Here is a 13,060-nt window from a genome sequence, read left to right as displayed (position 1 = left end):
AAGATTAGTATCCTCTGAGGCAACGACGTGGCGCTGTGGTCTGAATGTTTGTGTCTCCCCCAAATTCATTTGTTGAAATCCTAACCCCCAAGGTGATATTAGGAGGCGGCCTTTTGGAGATAGTTAGGTCAGGAGGGCGATTAGTGCCCTTATGAAGGGAGCCTGAGAGACACCCATGACTCTTCCACCCTGTGAGATTAGAGTGGGGAAATAGCTGTAGAGGAGACAGTGAGTCCTCACCAGAAACCAAATCTGCTGGTGCCTTAATCTTGGACTTCCCAGCCTCCAGTACTTTGGGGAAAAGAATATCTGTTGTTTATAGCCCACTCAATCGATAGTATTTTGTTACAGCAGCTGGAAAAGAGTAAGGCATTTAGGTTTCAGTCTTCTCTGGACCATTTATGTTTGGGTGTCCTGAGAGGTACATCACTTATTCTATTTTTGCTCAATTTCCTCATTAGCAGAATGTGGATGATAATATTCCTAACTCATCTAATGGCGCATGTTGGAGGAATACAATAATCTTAAAAATGCTTTTGAAATTCAGAGTATTATAACAATATTATATTATTTTTCTTCATGCAGGAAGGTCTCTAAAGAAATGCAGACATGATCCACAGTTATCATGACATGCAGACAAACCTTGGTTTATCAGATGGCATAGCTGAGTCCTTAAAGAATACCACCCAGAGAGCTGAGCTTCGATGAGGTAAAGTGAAACATGTGTTAGAATGCAAGCTCTGATCAGAAGCATATCACAGAGAATACACGAGTTATCTAGGGCTGCTGTCAAAAAGTTCCACACTAGAGGCTTTAATCACGGAAATTTATTCTTTCACAGTTCTAGAGGCCAAAAGTCCAAAATCAAGCTGTTGTCAGAGCCGTGCTATCTCCAAAGGCTCTGGGGGAGCATCCTTCCTTGCTTCTTCCAGCTTCTGGTGGCTCCAGGCATCACTTGGCTTGTGGCTTCATAACCTCTGCATCTGTCTTCATGTGGCCTCTTCTTCCCCATGTTTCTCCTCTTACAAGGATACTTGTCACTCACTTTAGGGTCCCCCTGGATAATCCAAGATGATTTCATCTTGAGTTCCTTAATTATATCTGCAAAGACTCTTTTTATAAATAATGTTATATTTACAATTTCTGGAGGTTAGGATGTGGATATACCATTTTGGGGCCATCATTCAATCCACCTCAGGGAAGTTCCTAGCAGTTAAATAAAAAACAGCTTGAGGACAAGACACTCATGATAGAAAATCCATGTAGGGTAACTGGAATAGAGATTTGCTAAGGGGAATGAAAGGTATACATTTGTATTTGGCAATTGTATATCCAGAATTGAAGAATCAGTTCTCAAAGCCTCTCTCTATTCAAGGAAGCTCAAGTCTCTCTCTCGCTCTCTCTCAAATTACAAAAGCTCAATGATCTATCCTGTTTCATCTAATCCTCTGATTTAGGACAACCAAGGACATAAGTTTCTCCTCCTTTACTAAACTATAGAATCATGCATGTTAGAGCTTGAAAAGACCATTAAAATGATCTAAGTCAACTTTTTTCTTTCAAACCCTAGTGACCTTTTCAAAGTTACACAGCAAGTAATAAAATGAGAGCTGGAATCCAAATTCTGGAATCTACACACATGCCTTCTTCATTGCAGGCTACTCTATTGGAAATTCTTCCTTCCATCCTCCTCCTTTTCTCCTTCTTCCTCCCATCCTCCTCCCTTTCTCCTTTAGGTGGAGAAGGTTGCATTTACAGTATAACCCTCTACAAACCCCAATTCTTCTCTCATCTCTCATTCTTAGCTCTCATATCATTAATATAGGTGAGAGAGTTGAAAAGTTAGGTAACCATTTTTTAACCACTACCTTGTAAATTTTGTTTCTGTTCTCGATCTCCTTTAAGATACTACTTCTGTTTTCTTTGGTCTCAGCTAAGATTTTGATTTTCACATCCTGTTATAAGTTCTGTAATAGTTGTATACAAAGGATGTTATGGAAACACACCAGAGGCAAACCTATCTTGGCCTTGCTGGGTTCAGGGAAAGCTGGGTGTGGCCAGGAACTTACTAAGTGGAGTCCTAAATGCTGAGTTGAAGTTATCTATGTGAAGGGGCACAGTGATGTATGTGTGGAAGGTGGGGAGTGAAGAAAGAGGGAGGAAAGGCATTTAAGGCAAATGAAAAAATATTTGCAAAGACCTAGACTGAGAGAAGACACTGTGCCTTTTTGGAACTGGCATTGAAGTGTGGTATGGGTAGAGTTTCGAGAGGTGCAGCTGTGTGTGTGTGTGCATGGAATGGGGACAGGTGGGAGGAACTCAGGCAAAAAGTGAGGTGAAAGAGGTAGGCAAGGGGCATATCATGAAGGTCCACTTAGGTCAGGCTAAGACGTTTGAGTTATCCTGAAGATAATAGGAGTTTTTTGAAGTGACAGGATCAAGCCAAGTGTGCTGGCTCACAGGTGCAATCCCATCTACTTGGGAGACTGAGGTGGGAGGATCCCTTTGAGCCCAGGAGTTTGAGACCAGCCTAGGCAACATAGGGAGACCTTGTCTCTACAGAAAATTTTTCAATAAATAATTTTTTAAAAACAATGAAATGACAGCATCAGATTTCAATTCTAGAAAAGTTTTTCAGTCTTTTTGTAATGGGGTATTAGATATAGCAAGATGAAAAGGAGAAGGCTGTTTAAGGGTTTAATTAACCAAAAGTGTTAATTTCAGGCACTGTTGTAAGTGCTTTTCTTTTGTCATCCTGGGTAATCCTTTCAAGAAAGTGTCAAGATAGACACTATTAGTAGTCCCATTTACAGATGAGGAAACTAAGGCACAGATTATTATGATCACTCTGACTGTTGTGTGGAAAATGGATTAGACGGTGGGCACAAGTTAACGCAAGGAGGTCAGAGAGGAGAATGTTTCTAAAGTTCAGGCAAAAGATAATGATAGTGTAGAGAAAGGATAGGGGAAATAAAATAGAGAGCAATGAACATGTTTGAGAAATGCTGAGATTTGTTGATGGACTAAATGTTGAAACGTGAAAAAATCAAGGATTATTCCAAAGGCATTGGCTTAAATGGACATTTTGAGGTCATAAATAGTTGTATAGAACAAGCAAAAGTAGTATAGAGGGAGTTTTTGAAGGCATACCATTGATTTAGCAGGTGTTTCCTGAGTTCTTGAGTTGTGCCAGGCACTGAGCTGGTTGACCCACTCTCAGGCAGCGATTCCATTATCAGCCAAACCCAGTGGGCTGGTAGAAGAGTCAGGACATGATAATTAAAGGCATGCAGCCAGGCGTGGCTATGTCCTCATATTCACTTCCATCTCAAGCCACCCCTCAGCTTGCTGCTGTCACTTAGAGGCCTCTTTATCATGGGAAAAGAGAAATAAGTGGAGGTGATAGAGTAAAGTGATCCTTTCCTTCTCCCTCCCTAAACAAGCAATAAAGGACCTTGGCTAAGAATGTAATTGAGTTCTTATGAGGGGTAATCATTAAGCCGTATTTGTGTGATTGTGTAGCAAAGAAATGGATATTAAGAATCTCAGTTTTGGGACCCTTGTACTTATCAACTTCTACATGTTCTGAGTTCCAGGTACTTATATCCAACTGCCTGTTTTATACCTTTAAGAACTTAGGAATAGGCACCTCAAGCTTTATAACCTAAAGAGAAAACTCTTGAATTTTCCATACCTCATCCAATCCCACCCTTACAACCTGTCACCTCACCAGCTGGATCAAGAGCACCAGTAGTTACTCAGGTACAACACTAGAAATGATCCTTGATTCTTCTCATTCCCTTCCGTATCACCTTGACCCCACCACCAAGTTCTGTTGGATCTAGTTCCAAAACACACTGGATTCCCAAATCTGATCACCTTTTATCATTTCCACAGCTACAGCCATGATTCCAGTTCCCACCATCTCTCTCCATTTCCCTGGCTGGTCATTGAACCCCTGTTTAGCCCTCCCAACCCCATCATCTATCCTCCACAGTGTTGCCAGAGCAGTTGCATTTAAAAAATCATGCCAACTACTTACATCAAACCTCTGATGATTTCCTATTGCATGTGGAATAACAACCAAACTTTTCCCCAGTATATAATGTGACTCCTATATGCCTTGCTGACCTCTTCAGCTTCCCCTCAACTCCTCACTTCATGGACCGGGATCCCTTTACACGTGCCTTTTTGTCTTTCGTCCTTGCCATGCCTATTCCTACCTCAGGGCCTTTGCACTTGCAATTCCTTCTACTTAGAATATTTTGGCTCCTTACTGTCACATGGTGCATCCTTTTCGGCCTTCAGGTCTCAATTTGAATGCCACTTTCTCTGTGTGGCCATTGTAGATTGCCTGAGCTAAAGCCACAACCCAATCACTTGCTACGGCATTATCATATTTTATAATCTCTGAAATATTTAAATGTACCTGACATTTTATTTCATATTTACCTGTAAATATGTTTATTACCTCTTCCCAGCACAGAAGTTTAAGCTTCTAGAAGGCAAGACTCTGTCTGACTTGTTCATACTTTTATCTCCAATATCTATAGAAACAAATAAATATTTGTTTGTGGATGAACCGAGTAACAGACAGACTCTTTTTTATTCCTGGTAGGCCTGAAAGAGAATGGTTTGAATGGTTAAAAGAGGAAACGTTTGAATGGATGAAAGAAAGCAACCGTGTACTACACAATAATGCAAAAAAAAAAAAAGAAATGACTCCATCTTAAGAGAAGCACCTTGCAAATTATGGAGCAGTGGTCAGAATATTTAACTCTTAGGAGTTTAGAGGCCAGGCACAGGGGCTCACGCCTGTAATCCCAGCACTCTGGGAGGCTGAAGAGGGCAGATCACCTGAGGTCAGGAATTCGAGACCAGACTAACCAACACGGAGAAACCCCGTCTCTACTAAAAAATATACAAAATTAGCTGGGTGTGTTAGCGCATGCCTGTAATCCCAGCTACTTGGGAGGCTGAGGCAGGAGAATCATTTGAAACTGAGAGGCGGAGGTTGCAGTGAGCTGAGATCCCACCATTGCACTCCAGCCTGGGCAACAAGAGCGAAACTCTGTCTCAAAAAAGAAAAAAAACAAAAAACAAACAACAGCAACAACAACAAAAGAATTTAGAATACACTGTCTTGAGGACTAGTGTTTGTCCTTGGTGTATAGGTGCATACATTTGGTTAAACAACTACTCACTGGGCTATTGGAAGAATACAGTGGCCAGAAATTAAAATCAATGAGCAGGTCTTAAGCAGACTGACTTTGGAGGGCCCCAGATCACCCTGGACTTTCAACTTTACTTTCACTTGAGGCGAAATCAGTGATGATCGGGCAGAAATCCTACAGACAGTTTCTTTAGACTAAATGTCTCAGACTTAAATAATGTACTAATAGGAATGAGGCATAAATCCTGAATGAGAACCATACTTACAAGAGGGGATAGAGTTTTCCATGACTGGGAGGAGATTCTGAAGCCAAATCTAAAGAAGTAGAGATTGGGAACCTAACAGTGGGAGAAACAAGTTAGGAGCAGGAGTGTGATAAGTGGTATCCCTTGGAGGCAGGGAAAAATGGAGTCTTCTACAGGTGGAGTTCTCAGCTAGAGCTCATGTCAGAAGGCAACATTTAACAGAGGGTATTGTGTTGAGGAGCTCCAGGCAATCACCAGCAGCTAAATAGGCAGTGGTCAGTGGCCCAGCTGGGAGCAACTAGAAGGAGTTTGTAATTGTGAGGACAGGTGCCAAGAAGCCCACATAGGAAAGTCATGGCTGCAACCTCCAGGTCCCCACTATGTATTAGAGGAGGCAGAGTATTGCTGAGGAAGCCAGGGGGAAGCAGACCGTTGTTTACACCTGATCCTCCTCCCTGTTCTTCAGGTGTGACCTTTCAGCCTTAACTCTCCTCAAGCTCTACTTGAGTTTGTAAGTATTTTCTTGTCTTTGTCATCAATAAGACCAGCTACATAATTTTCGGGGCCCAGTACAAAACGAAAATGCTGGGCACCCTATTTAAAATATATTGAGAACGTTAAGATGACAGCAGAGCATTAAGTCAAATTCAGGACCATTCTAAGCTTGGGTGCTGTGTGACTGCACAGGTCACACACCCATGATGCCTGCCCTGGTCTATGTTTAGAATTCTGAGTTTAGGGCACCGGCTCTGAGCAGCCAGAACGCTACCAACCCTACCCCATCATTTGAGCTCCTTCTCTGAGACCCCATTCATCATCTGTTTCTTAGGGTCCTGATTCTTATAGCCATATAAAAATTTCATTCATATTCAGCTTTATATTGTGTTATTTTCTTGAAAACAGAGACTAGATTTAGATAAATTTCAAGTACTTATAATCATGCTAACATGGCATGGGGAGAGCTGTTTCCACCCAACATCCAGAATGTGGGGACGCTGATGAAACAAGTCCTCTTAACATATCTGACCCTTCACCTGATTCAGTCTCAGGACAACCCACCAAGCAGTCAGAATTGCAGGCAGCTTCTCTAACCCCATCATCTCCCCAAGGCTTTCTTCCAAGAGCAGTTTCTTTCCCCATTTACTTCTGGTGAGTTTTGTATGAAATGCATGTTGAGAAGGTAGAACATGGAGACAAATAGGACCCTCGGTATTGTCTTAAAGATCCACAGAGTGTAATCCCTCAGAAATAATTCCTGGCTTGGCAACATACTGATGTCCTTAAAAATGTTCTCCTTTGGAACTCAGAGCATATTTGAGGCCACTGACTGAATGTTCCAAAAGATAAGAATGACCCACAGCTAAGGATGTACTCTCTGTCTACCATTCAAAGCTTCTAGAGATAGGAACTCTTACAATCTCATTCATAGATTAAAAATTGATCTGAAAGACATTCTGTTTTACTGTAGGCAACACTTTTGGAGAGAAAAATTCCCTTCCACCTTTTGACAAATAACATGCATCTCAGACCTTCCTTTTGTCATAACAAGTCCATCCCATCACTGGGTGTGAAGTTATTTCCTCCCTGTCTCTCTCTTCCTTGTGTATGTTCCAATCTACCCCTGGGCATTAAGGCAACATGACATAAGAATATATTTTCTAAATTTGCATAAAATGAGAACTTCACAGATGGGCAGCACATGCTTCCCATAAGTCCAGTGTGAAAATGGCTCGATAGCACTTGTCGCTACACACATTCTTTCCACATTTCTGGCATACGTACATCTTAAACAAACAGGAATTGCGACAAGCAAAACAGATGGGCAACAAAAAAAAAAGTTTTCAAGGCACGCATCCCAAAATTCTTCCTTGAACATGGTACTGTATCACTTGTCACAATAAATCTGAAGTACTTCGGGTATTAACAGACAGTCTTTACTGGAGGGGAAAGCTCAAGATATTCATTTTTATAACTAAAAAAAAAAGAAAAGGTTGGAAACACCTTTGCCTCCCCTAATTATAGAGAGACAGGCTCCAAACTGTCCTTCTGTATATCGGGTGACTGGCTTATTGCGTAGGAAATATCTCTGGTGTCCTTTGCTTTGTCAATACGCAGAAATAGAAGTGGTATCACTAGAGAGCAGGAGTGGACAAAAGCATATTTCATATTCCACCAAGAATGTTCTCAAGCATGGCTCTTGATTTATTTATCTGAAGCTACTCTCTACCAGGTAGCTTTTACCCAGAGGCATGTACATCAGCATTGAAGAATGAGACATAGTAACAGAAAAGGTTTCCAACATCAGCATCTAACTAAATCATTCTCAGGAGTTATAAGCAACATTAGAGCTCTCTCTACATTTCTAAATTTCTAAAATTATTTGGAAGGAAATTGAAAGAGCGTTTGATGGGAAGTCACGAAACCAGGGCTTTGATCCTACCTTTATCACAGGTTACCTGGATGAACTTAGCAAGCCACTGAATCTCTCTGGACTTCTGCTGTTACCTGTTCAGTTGGCCACCAAAGGATCTCATTCTCCACTGCTACCGCTGCCAATTGTTACCTTAAAGCCGAACACTCAGAGAAATCTGGAACAAATGTCAATGCAAAGCCACGACAACTGTTCTGGGCACTGATTTCTCCTGGTGTTAGGTCAAGAGAGACTTTAGCACCTACCTCAGGGCCAGACCTCCCCGAGTTATTTGCTCCAAAACTTGACACAGTCCTCGCCTTAGCCATCACTCCTCCCCACCCACCAGCTGCAGGCAGCCTGCAGAGCTTAAAGAAGGCAAAAATAATTGTCCCAAATACATTTTCCAGACCTAGGATTTTTAGCTCGTGTGGGACACCAGAATTTCAATCTAAATCTTAAAAAATTTTAGGGCAATCGTTTTTCTTCCTCCTTGAAAGCCACAGACAATGATGTGCACTATTTACCCCTGTAAGAAGAACAAGTACTAACCAGGACACAGCTTCTCAGTGTCTCCAAAAAGCCTTATTTGTTTAAGAGATTCATCTTTGACAGTTTAACAAATAATAATAATGTTAGTCAATATTATTAGTGTATAGTACTTTCACCTCTAGAAACAGAAATTGACCGCAACCTTCCAAACGGTAGCTCTTCTAAAAAAGGTTTTTTAAATTAAAGTTACTTTACATTGGGCAACTTGCTACACATGTATGTTTAGAACTTCAGTAAATAAGTAAATTAAATTACTGAAATATCTGTAATTAATAACAGCTAACATTTATTGATGTTAGCATACACTACGCTAAGCACTTTATTTAATCTTCATAGCGAATCTATGAGATCAATACAACTATCATCATCCCTATTTTACAGATAAGGATATTGAGACATAAAAGGTGTAATTGTCCTTGGTCACATGGTGAGGACGTAGAACATGCTCAAGCTAAATCATTAATATTCTAGCTGATTTTTGTTGTTTTGTTTTGTTTTTGTCATTATTCTTGTTATCTTCTTTTTGCCTGTTTTATGTAATAAAAACTTTCATATTTGGTCTAATCATTTATCTTCTAACAGAACTTTGGTAAGCTATGTTGAAAATTGATGTTTAGATTGAAGTCTCTGGAATTTAACCAGATTCTTGGTCACAAAGGACAGTGTTCATCACTATACTTTACTTATTAACAACATAAATTGAATGTTTTAAAAAATAATGAGCAACAATAACTTTAAATAAATGGGATTTTAAGTTAACTTTTGTATAATGTTTGTTTATGGTCATTGTAGTCTATATTTTGGCTAAAAATTTCCCTTTTGTGCTTCAATTTTGTTGCATTAATGTGAAATTACTTTGTGTTACTGACAAGGGTGGGCCTTCACATAATGAGGCACCAGAAGTACAGTGGGTTGCAAATGAAGCCAGTTTAGACAAATAATCTGTCATGGGCAATCCACCTGGTCGAAAGTCTACCAATGGATTGTCAGTAGTTCACCAGAAAGATTATAAATACCTTAAAAATAACATTTACCAAAGCATGCATTCCTGAAGTCTGCTTCACAATTAAACCGTTCAGATGTATGGTTCTTCAATACTAAGCCATTTCTTTTATCCACCAGATTAATTCTCTAAACTCTAGGCCTTAGGGGACAAATTCCAATAATTCAGAACACTATGGTGGAATGTTTTCTTCCTGTTTGCTGGAAAAGGCAAGCTCAGGGAGCCAAATCCCTCATCCAGATAATTAGCAACTATCCAATCTGTTAATTGAGGGCAAATATGCCAAACCTTCTTGGCAACTTCAGTCAAACAGTTGTAGGGTGGTCAGTCAGGCAGGCACAGGTAGCGAGTGCCAGAGCGTGCTCGGCCCTACATTAAAAACTTTGCATTAAAGATAGATCAGATGTGCTCTTTGACTTGAAAGAATAAATGTGCTAAATCATTAGAAAATTGGCTGTTCTTAGTCCTAAATTTAGTGATGCTAAGATCAAAAGGATTTCATTAATCCCTCCCCCTTTTTATGATTTTCAATGAAAAAATTACTCCCTTCTCTAGTTGTACTCTAACTTGGGAGAAAATTACAAGAATCAGGTGTTGCTAGGTCCAAATGCAGGTACATAAAGTATGATGGAGGCTTGAACGCCAATGGGAATAGGATAGATCCTGGAAAGGGATTATGGTATCATTCACACCTGGGATTTTCCAGAAAACTCACCCAGTTTTCCGGCATATTTCTACAGATTTAAATGTAATTACTTGGGTTTCCTCCTACTAACTATACAAAATCATTACATCACTAATGCAGAGATCCCCAACTGGAAAGAGCTACCCTAGAGAGGGGAAAAACAGTAGACCAAGGGAAAGAAATGACACTGGACAAAGTCAAGTAAATGCCCCAAAAAGGATCTGGCAGACAAACTGTGTACCATAGCCAGTTTCAAGGACAACAATAATTCAATATTTGGTATTCCAATAAAACTGTAGATATGTCTTGGCTGGAACCAAAACCTTTTTTTGAGAGTGACACTGTTCCCATGAACAAAGTGATCATCATTTGGCTTTAAATGCTTTCTTTTTTATTTTTATTTTTTTACAGGGTCTTGCTCTGTCACCCAGCCTGGAGTACAGTGGCATGATCTTACCTCATTGCAACCTCTGCCTCCTGGGCTCAAGTAATCCTCTCACATAAGCCTCCTGAGTAGCTGGGGCTACAAGCATGTGCCACCACACTGAGCTAATTTTGGTATTTGTTGTAGAGACGGGGTTTTGCCATGTTGCCCAGGCTGGTCTGGAACTTCTGGGCTCAATCAATCCACCCACCTCAGCCTCCCAAAGTGCTGGGATTACAGGCATGAGCCACCACCCCCGGCCATGGTTTGAACTGCTTTTTAAGGGTTGAAGATCCACCTGCTCAGTTTGATTTGAACTGAGCATTGAAAATAGGGAGGCAAGTTCAGGGTTAAAAATGGCCTAAACGAGAGCAGAATTCTTGCCTGCCAATTGTGAAAAAAGCAATTATATAACTCTGTGTACATTGGACAAAGACCCATTATGAAGAAATGTGCATGTGAGCCTTTCAAAATTAAGGTCAGTTTTAGTGAGCTGTAACTTGCTAGTAAAACCATGTTTGTCAAACATGTGAAAAGTGAGTAAGATGCTGCCACAACTTATGTGCATGTGAATACCTCAACTGTAACACATTTGAAGGATTTTTAGTGTGTTGTTAACTACTTTACAGTTTTAAAAAAATAGTACTTGACATTTGGAAGTGAAATGATATGTGCAAAACATTAGTCAGATGGTGCTTCTTGCTTTGTGAATGAACTGTATGTAGTCTGAACAAATTAGATCCAAGGTTTAGTGCCATCAACTCCTCAGTCAGAGGCCCACAAACAATTATGCTCCCAAAGCACCTGATATTTTAACTGCATAAACCACCAAATTTATAAAGTTGCTGATGATGCATTGGTAACAAGAGACAGCTTACTAAGTAAAAGAAAGAAAAAATCTCAAGAGAAGGAAATAATCTATACTGCAATGGTAAACTTGCTAGAATATAAGCTTCAACCCCCCACACATCCTGTCTTGTTCATGGTGGTACTTTCAGCACACAGTAGGTGCACAGTAAATGCTGATGGCTCTACAGTTAGAATGCCTGCTCAAATCCCTGCTGTAGCATGCACCAGCTGTCAGACCTTGGTGAGTTACTAAGCTTTCAGGGTTTGCTGTTCACGTTATGACTGCCTTGGAAGGCTGTGGTGAAAATAAAATGGTATCATGCACATTTGTGCATTCGTAGCACATTGTGAATCCTCCGTAAATGGTTGCTTTTGTGATGAAGATAATAATTTGGATTTATCTGGGTCCTTTGTTTGAAAAAATGTTCAGATCTTTCACACCTACAACCTTTCCACCAGGGGAAAAATTAGTAGTTTAATTTTATCTTTACTACATAGAGTTGAAGATATACTCACTTTTTCTGGCTAAGATTTTACAATGTAAAGTTCAGGAAATGGAGTTTGATTGAAATTCTTTTTGAACACTGACACTTTGAAAATGCATTGACTACAATGACATTATGAAATGATATAATAATATCTGTAATTTCTGTTCATCTAAAATAATGGTGAAATCCCACTGTTAAATTATACATCACAACTAATTCTAGACAGCAAATTATCAAGTATTTATTGAGCAAAGGTGACCTTTCCTGACACAGGTGTTGAGTTACGAAGTTTAGCTATTTGAGTACAATCCCTCCCCTCTCTCCAATTGTTTTGTTCTAAAATGGTGTCATGCTTTTTTTTTGCCAAAAAAATTATAATGCTCAATAAATATTAAGTGAATAAATTAATAAAAATGTTCTACCTCCATGAAATATTTTATAATTAACATCTTTTTAAATGGTATTCAACAGGTATTTAGGGGGCATCTTCTAAGTCCAAGTCTCCACTGGAGACATTGGATTATGCACGTGACATGATCCTGGAACCGCATTTAGTCTAGGCTCTTCTCACATATGTCAGTCCTCAGAGCCTCACAAGACCTTCCGAAGGCTTTGGCTGTCTTCAGAGATTTGCTAGCATGTAGACAGGCAAACCTAAACATGCACCAAATAGATGCCCTACCATCTGGGGCACTCTCCAGGGCTGTTGGTTCCCACCACCATACAATGGCAATCTGTGGGAGAACGAAGTTATGTCATTACAAAACAAATTAAGAATGTCATTTAGTGCTATTTGTGAAATACAGAATACATGTTTATTTGTATTAATTATACATGGCAAATCATTAATCCCAGCAAGCTCTTGAACTAGTTTCCTAAGTCACAAATGGGTATATTTTTAAGCAGATTTAAGGAATTTGCATGGTGCTGAAGAAACTTTTATTGATTTCCTAGAGCTGCCATAACAAAGTACTATACATTAAGTGACTTACAACAGTATAGATTTATTGCCTTACAGGTCTAGGGGCTGGAATTCTGGAATCAAAGTGTTGGCAGAGCCATGCTTCCTCTGGAACCTGTAGGGGAAACCCCTCCTTGCCTCTTCCTACCTTCTGGTGGTTTGCTGGCAATCTATGGTGTTTCTTAGTTTGCAGCTGCATAAGTTCAATCTCTGCCTTCATCCTCACATGGTATTCTCCTTGTGTGTGTCTGTCTTCACCCAGCCATCTTC

The 13,060-nt window shown here is 40.0% G+C and overlaps 1 long non-coding RNA gene across 1 annotated transcript; it reads right to left on the bottom strand.

Moving 5' to 3' along the window:
* Positions 1-812: 812 nt before the first annotated feature.
* On the bottom strand, positions 813-3,266 carry LOC134737157 (uncharacterized). Its single transcript, XR_010121802.1, has 2 exons — positions 3,151-3,266; positions 813-1,057 (listed from the first exon to the last, which is right to left on the bottom strand). It is a non-coding gene; the product is annotated as an uncharacterized lncRNA (long non-coding RNA).
* Between the last annotated feature and the right edge of the window lie 9,794 nt (positions 3,267-13,060).

The sequence above is a fragment of the Symphalangus syndactylus genome, chromosome 7 (genome assembly GCF_028878055.3).
Source record: "Symphalangus syndactylus isolate Jambi chromosome 7, NHGRI_mSymSyn1-v2.1_pri, whole genome shotgun sequence".
Lineage (NCBI taxonomy): Eukaryota > Metazoa > Chordata > Mammalia > Primates > Hylobatidae > Symphalangus > Symphalangus syndactylus.
Note: the sequence above shows the minus strand (reverse complement) of the source record. Positions and strands in the feature narration are given on the sequence as shown.